The sequence below is a fragment of the Saimiri boliviensis genome, chromosome 2 (assembly GCF_048565385.1).
Source record: "Saimiri boliviensis isolate mSaiBol1 chromosome 2, mSaiBol1.pri, whole genome shotgun sequence".
NCBI classification, from domain to species: domain Eukaryota; kingdom Metazoa; phylum Chordata; class Mammalia; order Primates; family Cebidae; genus Saimiri; species Saimiri boliviensis.
In genome coordinates, this window is record NC_133450.1 from 223,623,652 (window position 1) to 223,647,993 (window position 24,342).

Genomic DNA, 24,342 nt, shown 5'->3' on the forward strand with positions numbered 1-24,342 from the left:
ATCGTCTTTGAAATTAGAATAGCTTATAAAAGAACTAACTACAAGATAAATATTATTAAAATCTGTGCCAATTCACGGACTGCTTGCATTCAGACACTGATCATGTTTTATTATAGTCACATGTGAATTGACAAAATGTGAAGCGTTTTGTATTTACAGTTCAGTGGAATAATTTTTCTACTCTGGCTGCTTGAGTAGAAATTTTGTTTGGCTTCCGGGAGAATTGCTCATGTTCTTGGAATGGAAACAGATCCGAATAATGGTATTATCAAATTAAAGGCTGGTCTTAAGGCTTAAATTTGATCACTGGGTATGTCTTGAAAACAATTTTTTCTGTTCCTCTTCTGTTCCCTTACTGAAATATAGGTGCTTAAAATGGAAATGTGGATTTGTAATCACCTTGGTGAGTGAAAAAGGAGGCCACACAGGGTGCTAGTTTCCTACCTCAGGATGAGAATTCACAGTCTCTTGGGATAGAAGTAGCACCTTCCACTTGTTTCTCCCTCTGCCTCCCAACACACACACACACACACACACACACACACACACACGCACACACACACACACACACACGCTCTCTCTCTCTCTCTCTCTCTCTCTCTCTCTCCACCCTCCCTTGCTTGTAAGCCCTCCTTTGGGTTATAGAATGGGTGAGATCGTTCTGAGATCTAAATATAAAGGAACGCAATTTTAACATATTGTGTCATTAAGAAGTTTAGGAGCTTTTAGACACAATCTGGAGGTAGTGGAAAATTAGATGCAGTGTTGCATTAGACATGTTTTTAGTATTTTCTTCTTTTTGTAAAAGCTGTAATTTTCAGAGTTAAGAACCAATTTAATGTCCCTGGAGTTACAGCTTTTTTGTATCCATTGTCCATTAGGTGAATTACTAAGCCAAGAATGGAATCCATTTATAATGTATAAAATACCATGAAATGTCTTAAAAACAGTCTTTGCAGGGGGAAAAAAGCATTGGGAGTCCATTAAATTTTAAGACAGTGAGTTCTGAGGTTCTTCTTATAATCATATAATGTTTTTTTGTGCTTTGATAATATGATGCATTAGATATTGGGAGATTTATTTAAAAGTTTGAATTCAACCAAAATTTATACAGAACTCACATGAAATATATTATTTTTGACACTCCAGACAGCTTTTAAAACTGCGTGTATTGTCAAAAAACACTTTAATAATATTTATTATATTCTAATACAAATTAATAGATAACTACTAAAAGTCTACTAAGTGTTTTATGATGATATTGTCACTATTGCTGGCATTTAATAGGCTTAGAAAATTTGGTTTATAAATTCTTGTTTTTGAAGAAATTCTAATTATGCATGAAAATCAACTTGTTCTAAAAAGGTTCTTTATACGATGTATGTGATATGTATGTATGTCCCTGTGTGTATATTTAGACACACAAACCCATTTCCAGTGATCAGATTTAAATTAGTAACTTCAGGATTTGTGTTTGTACATGTTTTTGTACACTACAGTGACTGCTATGAGATCCCAAACCATAATTAATGTTTTGCCAAACTTTCCTTTCGTATAAAGGAAGAAAATTTCAGAAAAACAAGCCAACTTCAAATTTTACTTTATTTAATAAATAAATAAATGCATAAAATGCAAAATGCTAAAATGTTATTCCCAGAGTATGTTCCAGGATCCAGACAGCTGCTGCCAAGTCTCAGAAAGTTGTCACTTCTCTAGCGACAGCTCATATAGTATGTTGACCCTTACTAAATTGTCATCTGTATTGGTCAAAATCAGGTGGCTAGCAGCCACTTTGTAAGACCTGACCTAATAGTAATCTTCAGAAGGACAGATGTTTGTCATTGTTAAAGCTGAAGTATCATTTTTAAAAAGTCAAATAGTGCTTTCTATAGTCACTAAGCAGAGAAATGTAATGTATTTATTGAATATTCTAATAAAGACTGTTAGAATCAGCAGTTTTCCTCTCATTAATAGGATTTTGTAACTGAAAGTCTTACTACCCAGGCTGTGATAATTCCTTGAGACAGTGGGTATCCACATACATGTTCATATTTCCTGCTGTATCAGTTAAAAAAGTTTCTTTTCAGCTGTAAGTTACATAAATCCCAGCTAGTCATGGCTTAAGTAAATGCAAGGTGCTTTTTTTTCCCCTCATGTAATAAAAATCTGGACGTAGGAAGCCCAGTACTGGTGTGATGGCTCTGTGATGTGCTCATGAACCCAGCTTCTTCCTGTCCTTCTCATCAGCATGTTAACCTTTTAGCCAGCCAACAGCTATAGCATCATACTCAGGACAAGAAGAGAGAAGGGACAGCGTGGTGCTAGCCTTATATACCCCTTTCATTATGAGAGCAAATGTTCATCCACAGATCCCAGCTTATGTTGTATATGTCAGGAAAATGTCATATGACCATACTTGACAATGGCTGGAAAGATAAAATTTATTTTTCTAGCTCTGTAGAAACTGTAGGAGAGAGAAGGTGAAGAAATACTGGGAAAGTGTTAGGTTATCAATCAACAAATTGACAGTGCCTGCCAGATTTCACTTATTTCTTTTTTGATTATTATTATACTTTAAGTTCTGGGGTTCACGTGCAGATCTTGCAGGATTGTTGCATAGGTACATACATGCCATGGTGGTTTGCTGACTCCATCCCCCCACCACCTACATCAGGCATTTCTCCCAAAGTTATCCCTCCCCAACCTCCCTACCCACCACTATCCCTCTCCTAGCATCCCACCTCCCAACAGACCCCAGTATATGGTGTTCCCCTCCCTGTGTCCATGTGTTCTCATTGTTCAACACCCACCTATGAGTGAGAACATGAAGTGTTTGGTTTTCTGTTTCTTGTGTCAGTTTGCTGAGAATGATGGTTTCCAGACTCATCCATGTCCCTGAAAAGGACATAAATTCATCGTTTTTTATGGCTGCATAGTATTCTATGGTGTATATGTGCCACATTTTCTTTATCCAGTCTATCATTGATGGGCATTTCGGTTAGTTCTAGGTCTTTGCTATTGTAAACAGTGTCGCAGTGAACATAGGTGTGCATGCGTCTTTATAATAGAATGATTTATAATCCTTTGGGTATATATCCAGTAATGGGATTGCTGGGTCAAATGGTATTTCTATTTCTAGATCCTTGAGGAATCGCCACACTGTCTTCCACAATGGTTGAACTAATTTATACTCCCACCAACAGTGTAAAAGTATTCCTATTTCTCCACATCCTCTCCAGCATCTGTTGTGTCCAGATTTTTTAATGATCGCCATTCTAACTGGTGTGAGATGGTATCTCAGTGTGGTTTTGATTTGCAGTTCTCTAATGACCAGTGATCATGAGCATTTTTCATATGTTTGTTGGCCGCATAAATGTCTTCTTTTGAAAAGTGTCTGTTCATATCATTTGCCCACTTTTTAATGGGGTTGTTTGTTTTTTTTTCTTGTAAATCTGCTTTAGTTCTTTATAGATTCTGGATATTGGCCCTTTGTCACATGGGTAGCTTGTGAAAATTTTTTACCATTCTGTTGGTTGCTGGTTCACTCGAATGATTGTTTCTTTTGCTGTACAGAAGCTCTGGAGTTTCATTAAATCCCATTTGTCTATTTTGGCTTTTGTTGCCATTACTTTTGGTGTTTTAGTCATGAAGTCCTTGCCTGTGCCTATGTCCTGAATAGTGTGGCCTAGGTTTTCTTCTAGGGTTTTTATGGTGTTAGGTCTTATGTTTAAATCTTTAATCCATCTGGAGTTAATTTTTGTGTAAGGTGTAAGGAAGGGGTCCAGTTTCAGCTTTCTGCACATGGCTAGCCAGCATCATTTATTAAACAGGGAATATTTTCCCCATTGCTTGCTTTTGTCAGGTTTGGCAAAGATCAGATGGTTGTAGATGTATGACATTTCTTCCGAGGCCTCTGTTCTGTTTCATAGGTCTGTATCTCTGTTTTAGTACCAGTACCATGCTGTTTTGATTTATTTCTTTTTCTTTTCTACTATTCCTTGTGTTGGTCAACTATACATTGCTAGACATTGTGACTATTAGACTGGACCATAAAAATTTTCTAATAATTTTTACGTTGTTGACTTATAAGAACGGCAATTTCATATGGCTTAATTTAATAGTTGTATTAAAAGCTTTGATAAAAGTACTTATTACTAAGTACCCAGAAAATAAACTCTAAAGATTTAATATCCATATAATTCAGTCCGTTTAAAATTTCTAGTATCTTTGAAAAAAAATCAACATACGAGTCCAAGTGGTAAACAGTAAATGAATCATGAAGTTACTGAACTTAATGAAGTTATGAATGCCATATAAATTACCTTATGTGGAAAACTTATAAAATGTGTGCTCCAGGTGAAATTGAAGGAAATAAGTTGGTTACTTCGAAGAGCTCCTTTAATGTAAAAGACCTGGTGCTTAACAGGTACTGGAAAAGACACAAAAATCAATCAGAATCAAGATGAACAAGCTCTCAAAGGACATAAACATGGTAATTGTACACAGTGATGGCAAAATGCTGACACTGGATGGTTATTTGATCCGTATGACATCTAGATGTCTGTAGCACCTTTGATTACTTACATTTGTATTTTGTTTTATAATTTTTAAAGGTACTTCTCATTCTTTGTCCCTTCAATGCTCATATTATCCCTTTGAGGTTGTATAATTTACCTATTTGATTAATAATATAATAAATATCATTAAAATGTGGAAGTTATGTGGCATTCTCAAGGTTGCATGATGATTTACTTCTCAATCAGAAGTTTTCAAGGTCCTTGAGGCCTCAGGAAACACCAAATAGAAGATAAAAAAACGAAAAGGATCAAATTGTCAAAGCCGACTCGCGTGAGTTGTAGCTTTTACCCACTATCAAACTTTCCTAGTAATTCAGAGTACAAGCAATTGCAATACCTGGGCAAAGCCTGCTTCCCTGAGAGAAGTCTAACACTATTACTTCAGCTCCCCAAAGCCCTTCTTCTCTCACTTAAAAAACAATCTGGTCAACCCTAGCTTGTGAATTCACACAATGCATGCAGCATGTTACTTAAATAGTGGGAGCCATTTCAGGCATAAAGCTTCCCCACTTCTTACTCCACTAATTATCTAATCAATCATCCTCTCCAAAGTCCATAAATTCCAGCTTTATGTACAACAAGCAGCCTAGATAAATCAGGTATTTCCTCCTAAAAGCATTTGACCTGTAAGGTTTCTCCATTACCTTTCCACTAGTAAAAATTAGCCAGGAGTGGTGGCTCACACCTGTAGTCCCAGCACTTTGGAAGGCTGAGGCAGGAAGATCACTTCAGCCCAGGAGTTTGAGACCAACCTTGGTTACATACGGAAACTCCATCTCTACAAATAAATAAGTAAATAAAAATAAAAATTAGCTGGGCTCGGTAGTGCACACCTGTGGTCCCAGCTACTTGTGAGGCTGAGATAGGAGGATAGTTTGAGCCTGAGAGGTCAAGGCCGCAGTGAGCCATGATTGTATCACTACACTCCAGCAGTGCTGCACTCCTGCTATACCAGATGCTAGATTATAGCAGGTTTGCAGAGGTAGTTGTCCAAGGCATTTCCTTTTTTGGCAAGCACCCTCAGGAAATGGAAGTTAGATGTCACGGTCCTGCCATCAACTCTGTTTCTAGAGTGCATGCTTTTGTTCTGAGGCCACGCTGGATATGTTATATTGGGCATGTAAAACATGTTTATGAAATTATCACCAATGTGCTAAACAGGATTTACACATGGATTTTGATCAAGATGCAATTCCAAGTTTATGTTTTATCATCTCTTTAAATGTTATTCACTGGGTGTGGTCCTGCCCTGTCCATAAATGAAATATCATGGAGGCCAGTGATTCTCCAGTATTAGATTTAGATGCTCCTACCATCACATTAAGTTGTAAACACAGTCTCAATTCAGAAATTCAAATATTTAGATTCACAGACATTTTGAAATTCTCCCCTCTCTGCAGTTCAGTCCTGCTTTAGACTGAAAATCTGCCTGGGCAAGACAGACTTTCTCCACTACATCCTGCCACATAACAAACTTGCCCAAAACCTAGTGATTTAAAAAAATTATCATTGTTTGTTCACAGTTCTTTGTATCAGCAATTTGGGCTGGGCTCAGGAGTGTGGTTCCTTTACTGGTCTCAACTGAGCTAATTTACATATCTGGTTACTGACCAGCAATTGGCTGGGACACTGTGATGCATATTTCTCATCATCCAACAAGCTGATCCAGGCTCTTTCACAGGGTTGTGGTCACAGGGTTTCACAGCAAGAAAGAGCAAGCCCCAAATGAGCAAATACTTTAGACACCTTATAGAGTTGGCTAAGTTAATCGGCCAACCTAGATTCGAGGTGTGGAGAAATAAACTGCACTTTTTGATCAGAGAATTTGTAATGTTGAGTTTCAAGAGCATATATTTAAACAGGGGAAGGATACGTGGCCAATTTTACAATCTACTACAAACAACTTAAACTTCTATTTAACATTTTTTTGCTCTCTTATATCCTCTTCATATCTGTCACTACTATTGACTTTCTACAGGTGTTAAAAAAAAAAAAAGAAAAAGGGAGGAAAGGAAGTGAGATGACAGGATCTGTTTTTACTCAGCGGATGACTTCTAGCTCTCTATACCTGGAATAATTAAGGTTGACTCTTGATGAGATGCAGTCATAGCCTCCTCAGTGGCTCTCTCCACTAGAGATCACTATTGTCCTTAATGTTGGCCAGATACGGTTGTAGTCTGGTGGCTGCTTCTGTGTCCTCACTTGGCCCCTAGGCATCCAGATTTATACCTCTAGACTCTCAAGTAGGACCCAGAACAACCTGACACCTGCTCTCTTTTGAACCTCAGGACATGTCGGCACAGCAAAAGTCTTTGGATCTACCACCAAAGCAGCTCAGTAGCCTTTCTCCTGCCCTTAGATTTCCTGGATAAGAATTAGACCTCAGTCCTTAATTCCTCAGTCTGTGTTTGCTTTATTAGTCATAAGGCCAGCACCAAGCCTATTTCTTCCATATGAACAAATTTCAAAGCTTTCAGTGTTTCTCTTTATGCTTTAGGTTAGAAAGTGGCACTCCAATTCAGTCCTCCTCTGAAAGAAGGGATGGGGACTTTCAGCCTAGAGACACTCTCTGCAAAGAAACATTATCACTAGTCTGTGATCTTTAATATTTTTTTTCTGATTCCTGTTTATGTCTTTGATCTGGCAGAGGGGATACAAAAGTCACAGAACAAATTCCATTTGTAAATTCTGCATATGGTATGTGCATTGGCAAAGAATTCTTATTCTCTTCATAAATTCTGCATATGGTCTATGTGTCTTGGTGCTGGGGTCACTGATGTCTCAATGAAAATGACTGGGGCAGGAAAGATTCTATTCTGAGAGGGAAGGAGGAAGGAAGGAAGGAAGGAAGGAAGAAAGGAAAGAAGGGAGGGAGGAAGGGAGGGAAAGGAAAGGAGAGAAGGAGGGAAGAAAGAAGGGAGAAAGGAGAAAGGAAAGGAGGGAGGGAAGAGAAGGAGGGAGGAAGAGAGGAGGGCATGAAGAAAGGGAGGGAGGAGGGGAAGAAGAAAGGAGAGAAGAATAAAATTTACATTTTAGGTATCTCAGTCTAGAACTTGCTCATCTTTATTTTGTGGATGTGGGCTTCAGTTCACAGAGTAAACAAGGTGATTACACACATATATTTTATAGACTGCCATCTTCAGTGCTGAAATCTTTATTTTATTTTCTAAGATGGGACATATCCTGACCTCTTTTTATGTGATACTAAAATCCCCGGAACCACCGGAACAGACTAGAAAATCCCTTCGTTTGAGCAGCTCATGGGTCTTAACTTGCAGGATTCTGAAAGGAAGGACTATTTAGGGATGCCCAAGCATGTGAGCAGAACTGAGGAACAATTGCATGGAAACTCTGTAAAGTTAAATTGGCAATCAGCTCTAGCATTTCTTATGGCAGAGCTGCCTATTGGGTAAATCATATGCATTTTATAAAAACATTCATAAATGTAAATTCACACAAGAGACTGAAATGGCTCCTTAGGGTTAAATGAAATACATATTAACAACACTTATGAATAGTAAATAGCATGCACTTTTAAAATGTGCTCAGTGTGTATTTACATAATAGCCTGTAAGAGTTCCACTGTCAAGTAAATAATACGGTAGTTGCCCTTAAAAGTCTTTAATTACCTACGGTATTTGCAAAGTATGTTGTAATGGATTTCTAGTTTGTGTTACTTAGGACTCCATTCTCTTCTCAAATTTGTTCCTTTTCTTTTCTTCCCTGATTTCAAATACATATATACTTATGAAAATAATTTTAAATTGGCATTGAAATAAACCACCCATCTAGGCAGAATGATCTTGAATGGTTTCAATTCTGTGAAAAGGAAGCTTTGAAAGTGAGATGGCAATATCATGCTGATATCGTACCCATAAAGAGCATGTTATACATGAAAACAAGTAAACAAAGAAGAGAGCCCCTGCAAGGTGGGGTGATAGGGCTGTTGATTGTGGGCAGATTATGCTTTGGAGAACTGCAGCCAAAGTTTCGACCCTCTCCGGGGCTGTTCCTATTATTCCACTGTATCATAGGGATCTGACCCCCACAAACTACGGCCCTACTCTCTCTTACCAACTAGTTTCTGGCTCTTTTAGGACATGGGGAGTACTAGCTGGAGGCTGGAAGGCAGAAAGAAAGTATAAATCTGATTTCTTCCCCTTTCTCTCTGCTTCAGGCATACATCCAAATGGCTATAGTACCCCACACCTCTGTTTCACCATCTAGCCCATCCCGCAGTTCTCCATAGCTACAGAAGCTATCTGTGGTCCAGGGACCTGGACTCCAGTCACACAGCTTCTTCCCTTCAGCTGATGCAGGATTTTTCTCAACCCCTTCAATGGACTTGAGACTGGGGTGTCCTGTTTACTTGGCCCGTGATATCAACCTCTTGTGGAAGAGAGCATGTGAGTGAGCAAGTGTGGGATCTGGCTGGCCACTTTGGGTGCTGGCAGGAGCAGATTCCCTGTGGGCTCTGTGGTGGTGCCCAGGTGAGGATGCCTGTGACCCTCAAAGCCCCAGAGGGCATGTCACAGTGCTCTCTTTGCTCCACCATCCAGGGACAGCAGCGTATTATCAGCTCAGTGGGCCCCTTGCCCCATAGTGTGGGGCAGCTCCCCGCTGCTGGCAAAGGACCAGTGTTAACAGCCTTTTTTGGGTACTGCGTTCCTTGGGTCTCAAGCTCTTGTCCAGCATCCAAGAAGAATGAGATTGCTCAGACACTTGAAGGATGGTGAAGGCAGATAATTTTCTTAAGTGACGGAAAAAGGCTCTCAGTGGAGGAGAGAACTGGAGAAGGGATGGGAGGGGCAGGTAATCTTCTGGCTGTCTCTGGCCAGCTCTTTCCTATAGTCATCTTTCCAAAGTGAAGCCATCTTTCCTCTGAAGTCCAGCTGTCCCTCTGAAGTCAAGTCACCATTCTCTAGTCAAACTGCTTCTGTCCCTCTACCCACTGAATCTGGGGTCTTTATAGGCAAAGGATGGGGGTCATTATATCCAAAGGCAACTTTAAAATGGTAAAATACATTATTTAGAAATAAGCAATCAGGACAGAGTGGGAAAGCAGGGATAGAAGTTGTCACTCTGAACTCCAGGTTTTAGGCTTTTTGGCTGGAAGGTGGGGTTTTGTCGGGGACCTGACCCTGTTTGCCTAGAATTTCTCTGCCTCCTGCCTCTATCATAGTCCTCAAGGTCACAGTTTCCTGCAGTTGCTAATGTCAGTGCTACCTCATTTTTTCTCAGTTGATCTTCAGCTCTTGTAATCTAGTAACTGATTACCCATATTAAATTACTCCTATTGAATTCCCCAGTGTGGTAAACCTTGTTTCTTAGATGTTCTCTGACTGATAAAATGTCAAGTGAAAGTTCTCTTTTCTGGAGAAGTTGTCCATGGGCTAAACAAGGCATAGTCAGAGATTAAGTACCCTCTTTCCTATGCCCTGCCAAATGCCTTCTGTGACTTTGGATTAAATCTGTTAGAACTTACCTGATATTAATACTTTTTTAAGAGGAAGGAGGCAACTTTAGACCTTATATTTAGACAGAACAGAGGTAAATCAGGATATTCAGAGCATCTACTTAATAATATATTAATGCTCCAGAAATCCTATTAATTCAAATGGTGGCTGTTGTGTCGGCCAATTCTGATCATCCCTTCCTTACTTACGGCTTTGAAATCCCCAGCTTCCAGGGTTTCCCGACTGTGAGAATCGCTTTTTGTTTCTTTGCCATCGCAGCTCTCCTGGGCCATGCCGTTGTGATATAGAAAGGACTTCAGGGCACAGTAAGTAATGAAAATCAGTGAAAAGGTGGAGGGCATTTTGATTAAATGAAGAGTATGTGCCTTGACTGGAAATATTTTTGTTTTTTTTAACTAATGACTCTGTATGAGCCATGTAGAATCCAACTGCTGCTACTTCCATATTCCTATCCTTTCTCTGCTATGCTTATCACCACCATGATCTGCCACATTCTTGCCTTGGATGTGTTGATGAAAAGAGTCAAATTTTGTAAAGTATTTGAAGAAATTTATTCTGAGCCAAATATGAGTGACTGTGGCCCATGACACACCCCTCAGAAGATCCCAATGTGCCCAAGGTGGTTGGAGTGCAGCTTGGTTGTCTGCATTTTAGGGAGACATGACACTTTAATCAAATACATTTAAGAAATACATTGGTTTGGTGCAGAAAGGTGGGACAGTTCAAAGTGGGATGTTGGGGGTGTTTCTGGTTATAGGCAGATTTTCTGGTTGACAATTGGTTCAATTTATCTAAAGATATAAGATCAATAGGAAGAAAATGTCTAAGATAAGGAACTGTGGAGACCAAAGTTCTTATTGTACAGATGAAGCCTGGAGGTAACAAGCTTTGGAGAGCACGGATTGTAAATGCTTTTTATCAGACTTGAGGTTGGTGTCGCTGTTCATGCTGGGGAGGTAGAACGAGGCGTGCCAAACTCCACTTCTCTTCATGGCCTGAACCACTCTTTCAGCTTAAATTTTCAGAGTGCGCTGGCTGTGGAGGAATTTCATTCAAATGGTTGGGTGTCTTAGAATTTTATTTTTGGTTTACAGATTTAATGGTTTCATGGTTTCTTCCCCATGTCCTGGTCAGCTAATACCCTACCAGCCGTTAAGTTCTGTGCTCATTCTCAACCCCACTTATTCTTCATCAAGTCCTGTCTTTTCCCGCTGTGTAGTGAGAAACAGACTGTATTTGAGAATCAATTATTAGAAATCCATTATTTTTAAAGTTTTCATATTTACATTTTTCAATCTTATTTTATACTCATACTCAACTACTCCACATTTAATTTGATGTATCTATCAAATTTCACCATTGCTACATAGGGAAAAAGGGGGAAAAGAGCTAAGCACTGTTTGAAGTATTTTCATTCATTCCATCTCATGCTACCCTTACCCCATAATCGTCCTTTGTATGTAATTGACTCTAACTAACAACAGTGGCTCCAGGAGAAGAAGGTTATATCCACAATGGCAGGGGATGAGGACAGCTAGGGAGAGTCGCTGAAAACAACTGTCCCAGCTCATGGTACTTCCTGGAGCTGAATTATCCTAGCTAAAGGTGCACTGGCCCCCAGACTGCTGGCGTTAAGATAGCCAGGAAATCACTGAATCCATGGTCCTCCATTCTTCCATATTTATTAAGGATCTGCTCTTCACTAGGCACTACTCTGAATACTGGGAATAGACTGGTGAAAAATATACACAAGGCTCTTTTGCTCATGGAAACTCTGATTCTGTGAGGGTGAGGAAGGATTGTTGATAAATACTGAACATGTAAACAATGATATAAAAAGATAATTTTGGAAAGTAATAAATACCATGAAGTTGCTAAAATAAGAAGCCATAAGGGAGAAAAAAAATGAAGGGCAAGGGGCAATGTTGGATTGGGTGATAAGGTAGCACCTCTGAGAAGGGATATTTAAATGCTGGGAAGAAGCCAGCCGTGTAATGCTCTGGTTAAGAAGAATTCTGTGTGGTAGGAAGAGGGAGCAGAGAGGCCCTGACTCTGGGCAAATTTGGTAGATTTGCAGAACAAAAAGGAGGCCAGTAGGATTGGGTTCACAGGGAGAGGGAGATAGGAGAGGGTTCTAAAGTTAGAGTAGACCACCAGGTGATAAATCAGGTGGTTGTCTTTTAGACTAGGCAAATGTTTGGATTTTATTCAGGTTCGTAGAAACAAGGAAACTGAGGCTTGGTTTGGTGAAATGACTTGCTGGATTTTACATGGTTTGGAGGCTGTAGAGATAAAAGCCCACTCCGGGATTCTTCAACCAGTGTTCACTACCTTTATTATCCCTGCACTGCTCATATTGATATATTTACCTGCTTAAAAATAATGATCACTCCAGCAAGCATCTCTTGATCCATTTTTTTTTAAAGTTTCTGAGCTGCAGAGGTTCGTTAGTATCAGTTGATCTGCTCTCGTACTATTTGACAGAGCAAAGTCTTGGCAGTCCTTAGGCACAGAAGCACTCTCAGAAAAGCAGAGGTGCTGTTGGGAGCACACAGGGCATGTAAATCAGTAAGTGGCGTTAGGTATCATTCATCAACTGGAGTCTGTTCTGAGTGCTAAGTGGCACTGCTCTCTAAAGATACCAACCTACACTGGAGCTGTAAATCTAAGGCCATGCTCTCTTATAATTATCAAAGATCCCCTGGCAATTTTTGCAAGAGATGAGGTGTTAAGTCCAATGTCCTGGCCCAAATCCACCTGAGGAAATTACTTTTTGCCTGCCTAAATTATACTTAGACTTCAATTTGAAATTAATTCTCAAGTTCTTTCTTGAAAACTATTTCTGGTTAGTACTGCTGCAGTAACAGGTCCCATTGTGTGTGAAAATTTCTTCCTCCTTCTAGCCTTCTCCTCAACCTCTTTTCCTAACCTAATCCCCAAAATGCATGCATTTCACCAACTTGGAATGATAGGTTGGATACCTGTCATTGTTGATTGGAATGATTGTTTGGATAGATCTACCACCCTCACTGTGCAGCAAAGTGAGGCAAATACCCATAATTCTGTGTGTTATTGGAAATAAGTTAAACCTCCTCTGTCCCCAAAACTCTTAGCCACAACATTACCTGCCTTGAGATCATTAGGATTAAATCACTGTGCTTTTTATTCCAGTTTACATCAGTTATCGTAAGAAGCCAAGATGCACCCCAGTCATACCTTTTCTCCTGGGTTTATCCATTCTCTCTCTCTCTCTCTTTCTCTGTCTCTCTCTCTCTCTCTCTCTCTCTCACACACACACACACACACACACACATACACACACACACACACACGCGCACACATGCTTACATAGAGTTCAGGACTCTTTAGTTTTCTGCATTGTCAAGTTTTTTTTTCTTCTTCAAAGTACTTCTTGCCATCTAATGCATTATATACACTTTAATCATTTATTTATCCCCCCACTGCAGAATATAAGAACTATAATGAAAATTGTTTATGACTTTTGTTTATTGGCCATAACTATAAAGTAATGACAGAAACTGCAATTACTTTTGCACCAACCTAATAAGTACTTTTAATACGTGTTAGCAGCACCCGGAATGCAGTAAGTGCTCAATAAATATTTGCTGAAAAAAATGAACTGTTAGCTGGGCTCAGTGGCTTATGCCTGTAATCCCAGTGCTTTGGGAGGCTAAGGTGGGTGGATCACTTGAGGCTTGGAGTTTGTAACCAGCCTGTCCTCCATGGTGAAACCTGTCTCTACTGAAAATACAAAAATTAGTAGGGCATTGTGGCACACTTCTGTAACCTCAGCTATTTGTGAGGCTGAGGTACAAGAACTGCATGAATCTGGGAGGTGCAGGCTGCAGTGAGAGGAGATTGCGCCACTGCATTCCAGCCTGGGTGACAGAACAAGACTCTGTTTTAAAAAGAAAAAAAAAGTTAAAAAACCCAAACTGTTAAGTAACCTAAGCCCAGTACTTTAGGTGAGAGCAGGGACATGCAGTTGTCTGGACAAAGTATTATTTGTTTGTCTATTCATTGATTATTCATTCATTCACTTGATGAATGTTTACTAGTGCCTATTATATCAGAAAATTGTACCATTAAGAAGACGAACAGACATATCCTTAGAGCTCATTATCTAGATAAGAAAGAAACACATGTACAGAACTAACTAACGAACTAACTATAAACTAGTGAGATAAAAGCAATCTCCTGAGATAGGTTTGGGGATGGTAAAGGCTGTAGAATTATGACTCCATACTCTTCATGGATAGCTCTATTTGATATATTTTTCTTAAAATTTAATACTGGGAACAAATCTTATAAAGAAATGTAAGATTTTTCTTATTATCAGAGAAGAGCAACTTCGATCATGTTTTCATTTCAGCTTTAGAGGATAATCAATGAAAATCTAAATGTAATAATCAATTGCCGTCAAAACTGTGTCTAGCAGATTTGTCTGACTTTTCCTACTTTATATGATTTCTGATTTCTTTTTCTATCTGCATTTTAATTGTCCCATTGTAAGTGTATTTGTTGTTGTTTAACCCTTCTTAAATTCTTTATGGTATCAGTAGAGTACAGATAATAAATATAGCTTAATAAATGCAGGTACTGGAGATGAAATAGGTTACTCTGCTGACCTGTGCTGAAAATGTTACATATATAAAGATCAAATGTGCTATGCCCATAATCTAAGCCCTATGCCACTGTCTAATAACCAAGGCATCTGTGCATTTACACCAGTCTTTTGCATATGCACTTCTGCAGATATGTGATGAATTTATGTGCCACTGTTCTACCTAAAGACAGCTCTTAGTGTTTATTTTAGACAGTTTTATGTACAAGCAAATGCTACCAGTTGTGGAGGAAGAACTGTAATATAATTTACTTCACATGACACCCAGGAATGGCCTGGTGTCTCAACTTCTGCAAACGTCCTTAGTGTTTCTAACTCACTGTGGTGGACTTTTTCGTATTAGCGTCATCCATACCAACATTTAACTTTCTTAATTTTAATTTATTTTCCTTTTTGAAATTCACAATAATTTTGCCGTATGTTGTGTGTCCTGGTAAGTCAGTTTAAACACATTGTAAAACAAGATAGGAAATAAACATATGAATAAACAATCAAGTAAATAAGGCTTTATAAAATAACAGTACCTAAAACCATGCCTACACACTGAAATACATGGTAAGAAAGAACAAAACTTCCCAGGTAAAAATCCTAGAACTACTGAATCTGGGACTCCTGTGATCATGATTGGAAATCTGTATTTCCAGATATAAAATATTTATGATATATAGGCATGTATATGCTCCCTGGGTGATTTGAATCACAGAAGCAATCATCACTCTAATCCATGGGTGTGAAAAATATCCCTTTGTTTCACAATAAATTCATCTTTATTCTACTTTTACTCAGATGAGTATCAAACAATCTATAACCAATCCATGGGTGCAACACTCATAATTGTGCATGTTCCCACAAGTCCAAGTTGTTCAGCTTTAAATAACACCATAACTCTTGTTGTCTTGCATTGGCTAATACTTTTAACACAATGTTTAACAGTAATTCTTGGCTTTGGGGAAATGTCCATGGCATTTTCCCATTAGAACTAGTATTTCCCCATTTAGAACTTAATTTTATTCCTCTATTTATGTAAATCTACCTACATATGAATATAATTATAGATATAGATATATTAATTGTGTTGAAATGATATTCATAAATTTATATTTTCATTGAGCATTTTTTCCATCAGGGATTTTGGTCATATTTTGTTAGATTTGCTGCCAGCATCTAGAGAGATAATCATATGATTACTTTTTAGCCGTAGCTATGGTAAATATAGGAATTTTGAAAATCTGAGCTGTTCCTACATTTCTAGAAAAATCCACTTGTTCACAGTGCATTATTTTTCAATATGTTTTTGGATTCTATTTGATAATATTTTATTTTAAATTTTTGCATTGACACATCTAAGATTGGTCTACAGATTTGGAAGAGAGAGAGTGTGTGTGTGTGTGTGTGTGTGTGTGCTCGCGCACACGTGTGCATGCCAACTTTATCTCTTCTAACGCCAGCATCTAATTTAATGGGAAAGCACTAGAAATACTTTCCTAAAGTCAAGAAAAAGGCAAGAATACTTACTACCTTTACTGCTGTATAAAATATTAGAAGTGAGAGAATTGGAAAAGAAATAAAACTATCTCTATTTGTACATGATATGACAGTATACCTAGAAAATCCTTGAGAATAAATAACACAATTCATATACAATAAACAAATCAATAAATAGTATACTGTAAAATTAACAAAAAAATCCATGGCCTTAGTATCATGGAACTGTAATCATGTAGAAGTTACAATGAAAGAAAAATCCTATAGCTTAATAGTGACAAAATTGGTAGAAATAAAATTAGCATAAAGTAGACAAAAGCAGTAAGAGATGAACTTCAAAATATCTATGAAAGACACAGACCTATCCTAGAAAACACAGAGATCTTATCTTTGTGGGCAGTGCCCTGAGTTAATATGTAAATTTAATCCCAATTACAATATAACATAAACAGGTATTTTTTGTTTCTTTGTTTGGGGGCTAGACAACTTGATTATAAAGTTCACATAGAAGATAAACTTGAAACTTTTATTAGAAAAATCTTGAAAAAGGATGAGAAAGCAATGAGAGAAGATAGTTATATCAGATACTAAGTGATACTATAAAGCCCCTATAATTAAAACAATGTGGTATTGGTGCTTGAACAGACAAACATAATACTCAACATACAAGAAGATATAGACTCATTTTAGTTAGTGTTAATAAAAGTGTCATAAGAAATTATTGAAAAAAGAAAAATGAATTTATACCTCGCACTGTACACCAGAATGAACTGCTAATCCATCAGGGATCTACATGTAGAAAAGCAAAGCATAAAAGTACTACAAGAAAACATTAATTTATTCCTTTGTAATCTAGATGTAAGGAAAACCTTTCTAGTTATACCAAAACAAACAAACAAACAAACAAACAAACAAAAACAATAAGAGAAAAGTTTACTGAACTCAAACATGAAGTTTAAATTAATGACATGGGAAAGAACACATAAGCAAAATAAAAAGACAAGAGAAGTGATGGGGACAGCTTCCGTGCATTGTTGCCTGCTGGCCTCTGGAACCCTGGATGGAGAAAACACAACTTTGGCAGTGACAGATGGCATACTACAACAATTGTTAAGCATTTTGAGGATCACACGTGAGGATAGAGATTACTTCTTGGAGTATGTAAAAAGAAAGATGCAACAGAGAGAACCTGCCCTAGTGGGCTTCTAAAGAACTAGAAATGTTTTATTCCTAAACCTGTATAATAGTCACCCAGGTCTTTGGTTTCTTGTGTTTATATCAAGTGTACACATACATTTCACATAATCTTCTGTAGCTACGATATAGTTTACAATAATAAACACCATTAAGAAACTATCTTTACATTCTCTATTTCTCGTTAGTGAATAACACTTCCTCTTTTGTTTACTGACTTACAACCAATTATCAAATATTTAATCAAAAAATCCTATTATTAAACTGTATATACGTAATAAACCCAATTCTTCAAAGTATTCTTGTCTAGAAATAACTGAAAGGAAGTACTTTGTAATATTTTTCACATCTCCTATAATGAATGTGTATGTTTTTTGTAATTGTGAAAAATGATATGTATCTAAAAGTACTAATAAAATAACTATTAAGAAATTTAGAGAAAACTGGTTTTAAGAGTTTTGAACTTTGCTTTCAAAAAGACAAGAAGGAATTTTCCCATCTCACCTTGACTCTGCTCCCATAGTTTAAAGAGAGATATCACCTAGGAAGACAACAAGAAAAATAAATACTTTAAAGTAACTTTGACTGTAAAGAGTTTTTCTCATACATATTGTTATATTTCATCAACACCAGAGTTCTCTTAGGTCAGCAGAGTAGAAAATGTACTGATAGGTGATTCGATAAAACTTGCACTTATTGGACCCCTGTTGAGTTCCAGACACATTCCCAGGCCTTGATATTATCTCATCATTCCTCTCAGCAATCCTGGGAAGTAGGTGGCATTTTCCTATTTTATGCATGAAGAAATCGAGGATTAAAGAGTTTAAGAATTGTGCCTTAGGTCACACAGCTGCTGAATAGCAGAGCCAGAATTTGAATCTCAATCTGACACCAAATGCCATGCTCCTTTCTTAAAGCTCCTCATTGCACTACAACCAGAAAGTGAGCCTTTCGATTCCCAGTCCTGTATTTTGTCTGCATTGTGCTGACTCCCTGCAGAGCTAAGATAATGCTCTTAGAAGCATCTTTAATGGTTGTTTTGACACCTTGTTTAACAGAATTTTTTCAGACTAAACACTGTTGGCAAGGCAGTGGTTCTCCCAAATGCTTTGTTAATTTTAAAGTGCAATAAAAAACGGAAGCCCTTATTATGGGGAGGTAGTGCACTGCAATGGAAAGAACACTTGTCCCAGAGTTGGGAGTTCCGCTTCAGACTCCCTACTTCTGCCAACTCACCTTGGAATGGCATAGGATGAATTAACAGCTGAGCTTGTCTGACTGGCCTACCCACTAGCCATCTTCATATCTCTGTCCTTTCTCTCTCTTACAGGGTCATGAATGTAATTGGTATAATAAATAGCTTTGACTGCAAAGGAAACAGATTTATTTTTTTCTTTCATCATGGCCTCCTGGTTCGCTCTTTCAAAATTCCTTTTCTTAGCCCTAGATAACACTAGGCATAGGTTTCATAAAGAACCCATAGCTTTTGGTATAAGAACAATCTCATCCAGGCATGGTGGCTCACGCCTATAATCCCAGCACTTTGGGAGGCCAAGGTGGGAGGATCCTGAGATCAGGAGTTCGAGACCAGCCTGACCAACATGGTGAAACCCCATCTCTACTAAAAATACAAAAATTAGCTGGGCATGGTGGCGTGTGCCTGTAATCTCATTTACTCAGGAGGCTGAGGCAGGAGAATCTCTTGAACCTGGGAGGCAGAGGTTCCAGTGAGCCGAAATCATGCCACTGCACTACAGCCTGGGCAACAGAGTGAGACTCCATCTCAAAAAAAAAAAAAAAAAAAAAAAGGAATGGTTTTATCTTGAAATTTTTAATACAGAAATAGGAAAAAGCTTTAATCCAGGTCTCAAAACTTTCAGTTTTTATCCAGTACAAGGCTTTTCTCTTTGATGCCATTTGGCTGTTCAACTTCTCTCCTTCCTTTCTGCCCAACCTCTGAAAGCAGGAATTAGAGAGGAGAACTCAAGCAAAAAGCCAAAGTCTTTTCACTCACTGGGCATCATCTCAGATAGCATCCTAGTACTGGCTTCTCCTGAGGGCAGCCGTCTGGGCTCTTTGGAATGGTCACTTCCTTCACACGTCTCTCTTATGAGTCTGCTTTACGGTGCCTCTCCTCAGATTCCCTGTTCAGCTTCACATCACTGAGAAACTTCCTGTACTCAATTCTTATGGTTGCCATCTTCCTGAGGGGCACATCAGCAAGATGGCTTCAGGCAGGCTTCTTGCTAGAGGTCCCTTGGACTCATGGGAAACTCTCAGGTTATGTCTCATCGGAAGGTGACAGTGGAGTCTACTCCTCTTTTTCTCTCTCATTTCTTCCTTCAGCTTATCTCCAATTACTTTTTTCCCTCTCTCTCTCTCTCTGTTTCACATAGAACAAAGAAAGACCAGCAAGTCCACTGTAGAAGCTGACACACATCAAAAAATGAGACACTAATGTTACGTTCTTGCCAACCCCCATCTCTACAGGCAGTTCTCCTGCAGACCTCTCCCTGGCTTACTTAGAGAGGTGGGCCCTCTTCCACCTGGCAGTACTAGTTTCCTGACTTCATTCCCCCAAATTCTCTGTATGTGTCTCTTAAAGATACTTGGAGGGGATGGACAGTAATGGTCACAGGACGACATTTGCTGCTTTAATAACTACTGCAAGAATATATTTCAGATTTTTAGTTGCCCTCTTTAGAATGAGAAGGTACCTGGCATGTGCTAGTCTCAATTAAGAAATTTTTGTCTCAGTTCTAAGGCAATGAAAGAGCCTCATTTATAATTGTGTGACATTAGAATCAACAGACTTTATGATATAGAGTAAAAATACTAGAAAGCCTTTCTATTGTTGGTCACCCAAATGTGATTTTTTTTCAATTAACATTTATATATTAGGTATTGCAATATGCATTGAAAATACAATGATGAATATAACTGTATCCCCAATCTCAAGGATCCTGGACGAATTATTTTGGGAAACCAATCAAAATATTAAAATTAAGTTTATTGGGATGACTCTAGAAGTCTACCTAGTTTATGTAATAGTAAAGAGGAAGTACATGTTTAGTGGTATTATCAAGGGAAACTATTTTGAGAAAAGTAGTGCTATAAATATTATTACTATTTCAACCAATAATGATAATGGAAATAATGATACTAACATATAGTTATTGAATAATGACCATGTACCAAGAGTGAGTGATTTACATGTAGTATCTTACATAGTTATCACAATAATCCTGTGAGGCAGGGACTATTACTGTCCTCACTTTACAAATTAGGACGATAAGGCTTAGTAAAGGGTGAATGTTTTCTCAACATGACAGATGTGTTTTCCTACTATCCTTGCACTTTTAACCAATAGGCAATACTGCCTCCTTGGAAGCATGGTTTGCAGGCATATTGGGAGATAGAATAAATGCTTTCTGATAGCCATAGAATTAAAATAAATAGTACTTAAGAGGTTTAATAAAAGACGTTAGTCTTCTGGATAGAAGAAGAATGGTTAGAACTGGGTACCATTCACCCCTACTGAATCAGCTGAAAGATGAGATTTAGAAGCTAGTCTTGGTTTGAGTCTTCTTCTCTACTGGAAAGAGGCATTTGGGTTCCAGACATTTGCCTTGCATTGTCTGCTTCCTGTTCATTCAAACCTGCTGACAGAGTGGCATATTTGGAAGCTGAGTTTCTGCTCTTCCTGAACTTTACAAAATGTAAGGTTGCCAGTTACTATAAGTTGAGAATAGCACCAGTATTTAGCCAAGAGTTTTCAGAGTTGGAAAGAGACTCTTGGAGTTTTTTTTTTTAGAACAAATAAAAAAAGCTAGGATTTTTAATAATGTCTAATAGTAAATAGAACAAAAAAATAAGGCAAGTATTTTAAAACACACACACACATGCAATGTTAAATTATATGAATAGTCTCTGTTTTCTTAGCTCCCCGAAAATTATTTTCCAGAACCTTTGAAAGAGAGCATAGGTACTAAATCTGACTTCCTTGAAACCCTTTTCACTTGAAATTTTATGAAGGTGCTTTATGCAGTACTGAATAAGTTGAGTCTTCTAAAAGAGTAGGTTCCGTAGCAGAAGGAATGTTGTCAGAGTTGCAAATGGTGGATGTTCAAGCATTATCACTGCCAAAAATTTAATGTAACGATTTAAACTAGCACAGACCCAAAGGCCAAACATCAAATGAAACTGGGCTGTGAATCCTGTCTCCTGGAAGAAATGCTTCCACAGATTCGTAGAATGCTAAAGCTGCAAAGGAATTTAGGATTCCACTACTTTAATCTTTTGCTTTACAGGTAAGAAAACTTAGTTACAGAGAAGCTAACATAATTACCCAAAGACAGTTTGTTTGTAACAGAAGCATAAAAAGAACCAGAATCTCATAACCCGTAGTACATCATCAACCCAGAAGACAGCTCTTTAGCCATTTCAACAGGTGATGGTGTGGATTAATATAATGTCATACCACAGTGATGACATAAACATATTTTGTTCTAGTAACTGTACAGCAGTGTAAAGAGGTTTTTTTCTTTTTTCTTTTCTTTTTCCTTTTTTTTTTGAGGTGAAATCTCACTCTGTAGCCCAGGCTGGAGTGCAATCGTGTGATCTTGGCTCACTGCAAACTTTGCCTTTCGGATTCAAGCGATTCTTCTGCCTCGGCCTCCTGAATAGCTGGGATTACAGGCATGTTCCACCATGCCTGGCTAATTTTGTATTTTTGGTACAAAATGGTGTTTTACCATGTTGGTCAGGCTGATCTGGAACTCCTGATCTCGTGATCTGCCTGTCTTGGCTTCCCAAAGCACTGAGATTACAGGCGTGTAAGGAGTTTTGAAAATTCTTTACAAGACTATATTGCAAAGGGAAAATAATACTTTTCTTTTAAAAATTTTTGTTCCTGTATTTGGCTTATTTGCTAATAAATAATAGCCTGGTGATCATAATTAGCATTTAGCTAATTTTTAAATTTTAACCACACCCAGTGAGTAAAAGCCTATTGATCTTGAAATGACATAATGACGTTTGAAATGAGAATATCATTCAAGAGTTACAATCTGGCATGAAATTACAGAGGATTTTATCATACAAGAGCTTATGCTGCTTACAGAGTAACAAGTGTACAGTTTATGCCTGGTGTACCAGCTCCATGATGACATCAACACATTTTTTCCATCTTGCGTATCCATCATTCGAAAACTGTGGCTTGTGATTGTGACCTCACTTCCAGTCTCTTCTTTGCATTCCCAGCAAGTGGAAGAAGAAAACGATAAAGAACCAGAGACAGAGTTGAGGCAATATTTCATAAAAGTGAAGCTTACCCTACAATCTCCTTTCTATTTCTGCTTTTAACTCATTGACCAGACTCTGTCTCATGAACAGTCCTGTGAAGAAGGGAATCTGGGAAGTATAGGTTTTCAGCAGAGCATCTTACTGCCTTCCCCCCCAAGTATTATGATTTAGGTATTAAAAAGAAAAAGAAAACGGATATGTGGCAGGCAACTGGCCGTAATTACCACAAAGAGAAGCAAATATGGAAAAGACACTAACCCAGGGTTGAAGAGACCTGTGTAATATTGGTTCCGGACTCCCAGATTTCAGTTAACTGGCCTTGTGTCATTGGACTCATGGCTGAACCCTTCTGAATACGTTTTCTCTCATTTTAAAGTGTGATCATCAGATTAAGAATAATTACAAGGTGACTTTAGGAACTAAAAATGCAGATATCTGTTACATAGAGCTGTGCAGTCCAATATAAAACCCGCTAGACACATGTGGCTTTTAAAAGGTGGCAAGGCTGAATGGAAATAAACTATAAAATAATATAAACTATCTCATTACTGATTTTTTCTATCAATTACATGTTGAAATAGTATTATTGACATATTGGGTTAGATAAGCTATATTATAAAATTAATTTCACTTGTTTTTAATCTTTCTTTAAATAGTGCCTCCTAGAGAATTAAAATTACATATATAAGCTGGCTGTGATGGCTTGTGCCTGTAATCCCAGCTACTTGGGAAGCTGAGGCAGGAGGGTGACTTTAGGCCAGGAGTTCAAGATCAGCTCAGGCAACATAGAAAGACCCCATCTCTAATTTTTTTTTTTAAATGAGCCAGATGTGGTGTTGTGCACCTGTAGTCCCAGATATTTGGGAACCTGAGGTAGGAGGATTGCTTGAGCTTGGGAGTTTGAGGTTACTATGAGCTATGATCACACTAGTGCACGTTAGCCTGGGTGACATAGCAAGACCCTGTATCTAAAAAAGAAAATAAAAAATAAACTTTATATGTGCCCTGTGTTATCTTTCTGTTCAACAATATTGACACAGAGAAGAGCACATCTGGCTTTTAGAAACACTTCTTCAATTTATAACATTCTACAAATTCTCACAAATTACCTTGTTACTGCCAAGTAATTAAGGCAAAGGCAAAACTACTATTAAGAACTTCTGGGGAAAATGAAAAATGTTTGTTGGCTTGCAAATCATTTACCAAGAAATTGACTGGAATAACAACAACAAAACAGTGACAATCAACCATGGAAAAACATAACCATGTAGTTGAAAGAAAGAATTTCAGCTGGTTATAGTGAGAGTACAACGAGACTGAAGGTAAAGATTAAGTCAGAACTGTCATTTTCAAGGGCGTTTGGCAGTATTACAGGACAGAAGGAAAGAAAAACCTGGCAAACAATACCAAAATCTAAAATTTCAAGAGTAATGTAAAGAGGGAACAAGGAGAAATATTAATAATAACTTTTATATAGGGAAACGGTGGGAGTAGGAGCCTCTGGACATTCACACTGTCTGTGAATATTGGTGCCTGTAGGAGATACCACTCAATGGCCCTACTGTATCTTCGTACCTGAAGGCTTTCCCTTAACCATGGAATGTCACACTGCCCTTGCACCACAGCCTCAAAGACCAGTGAAGAAAACCCCCAGGAGCTC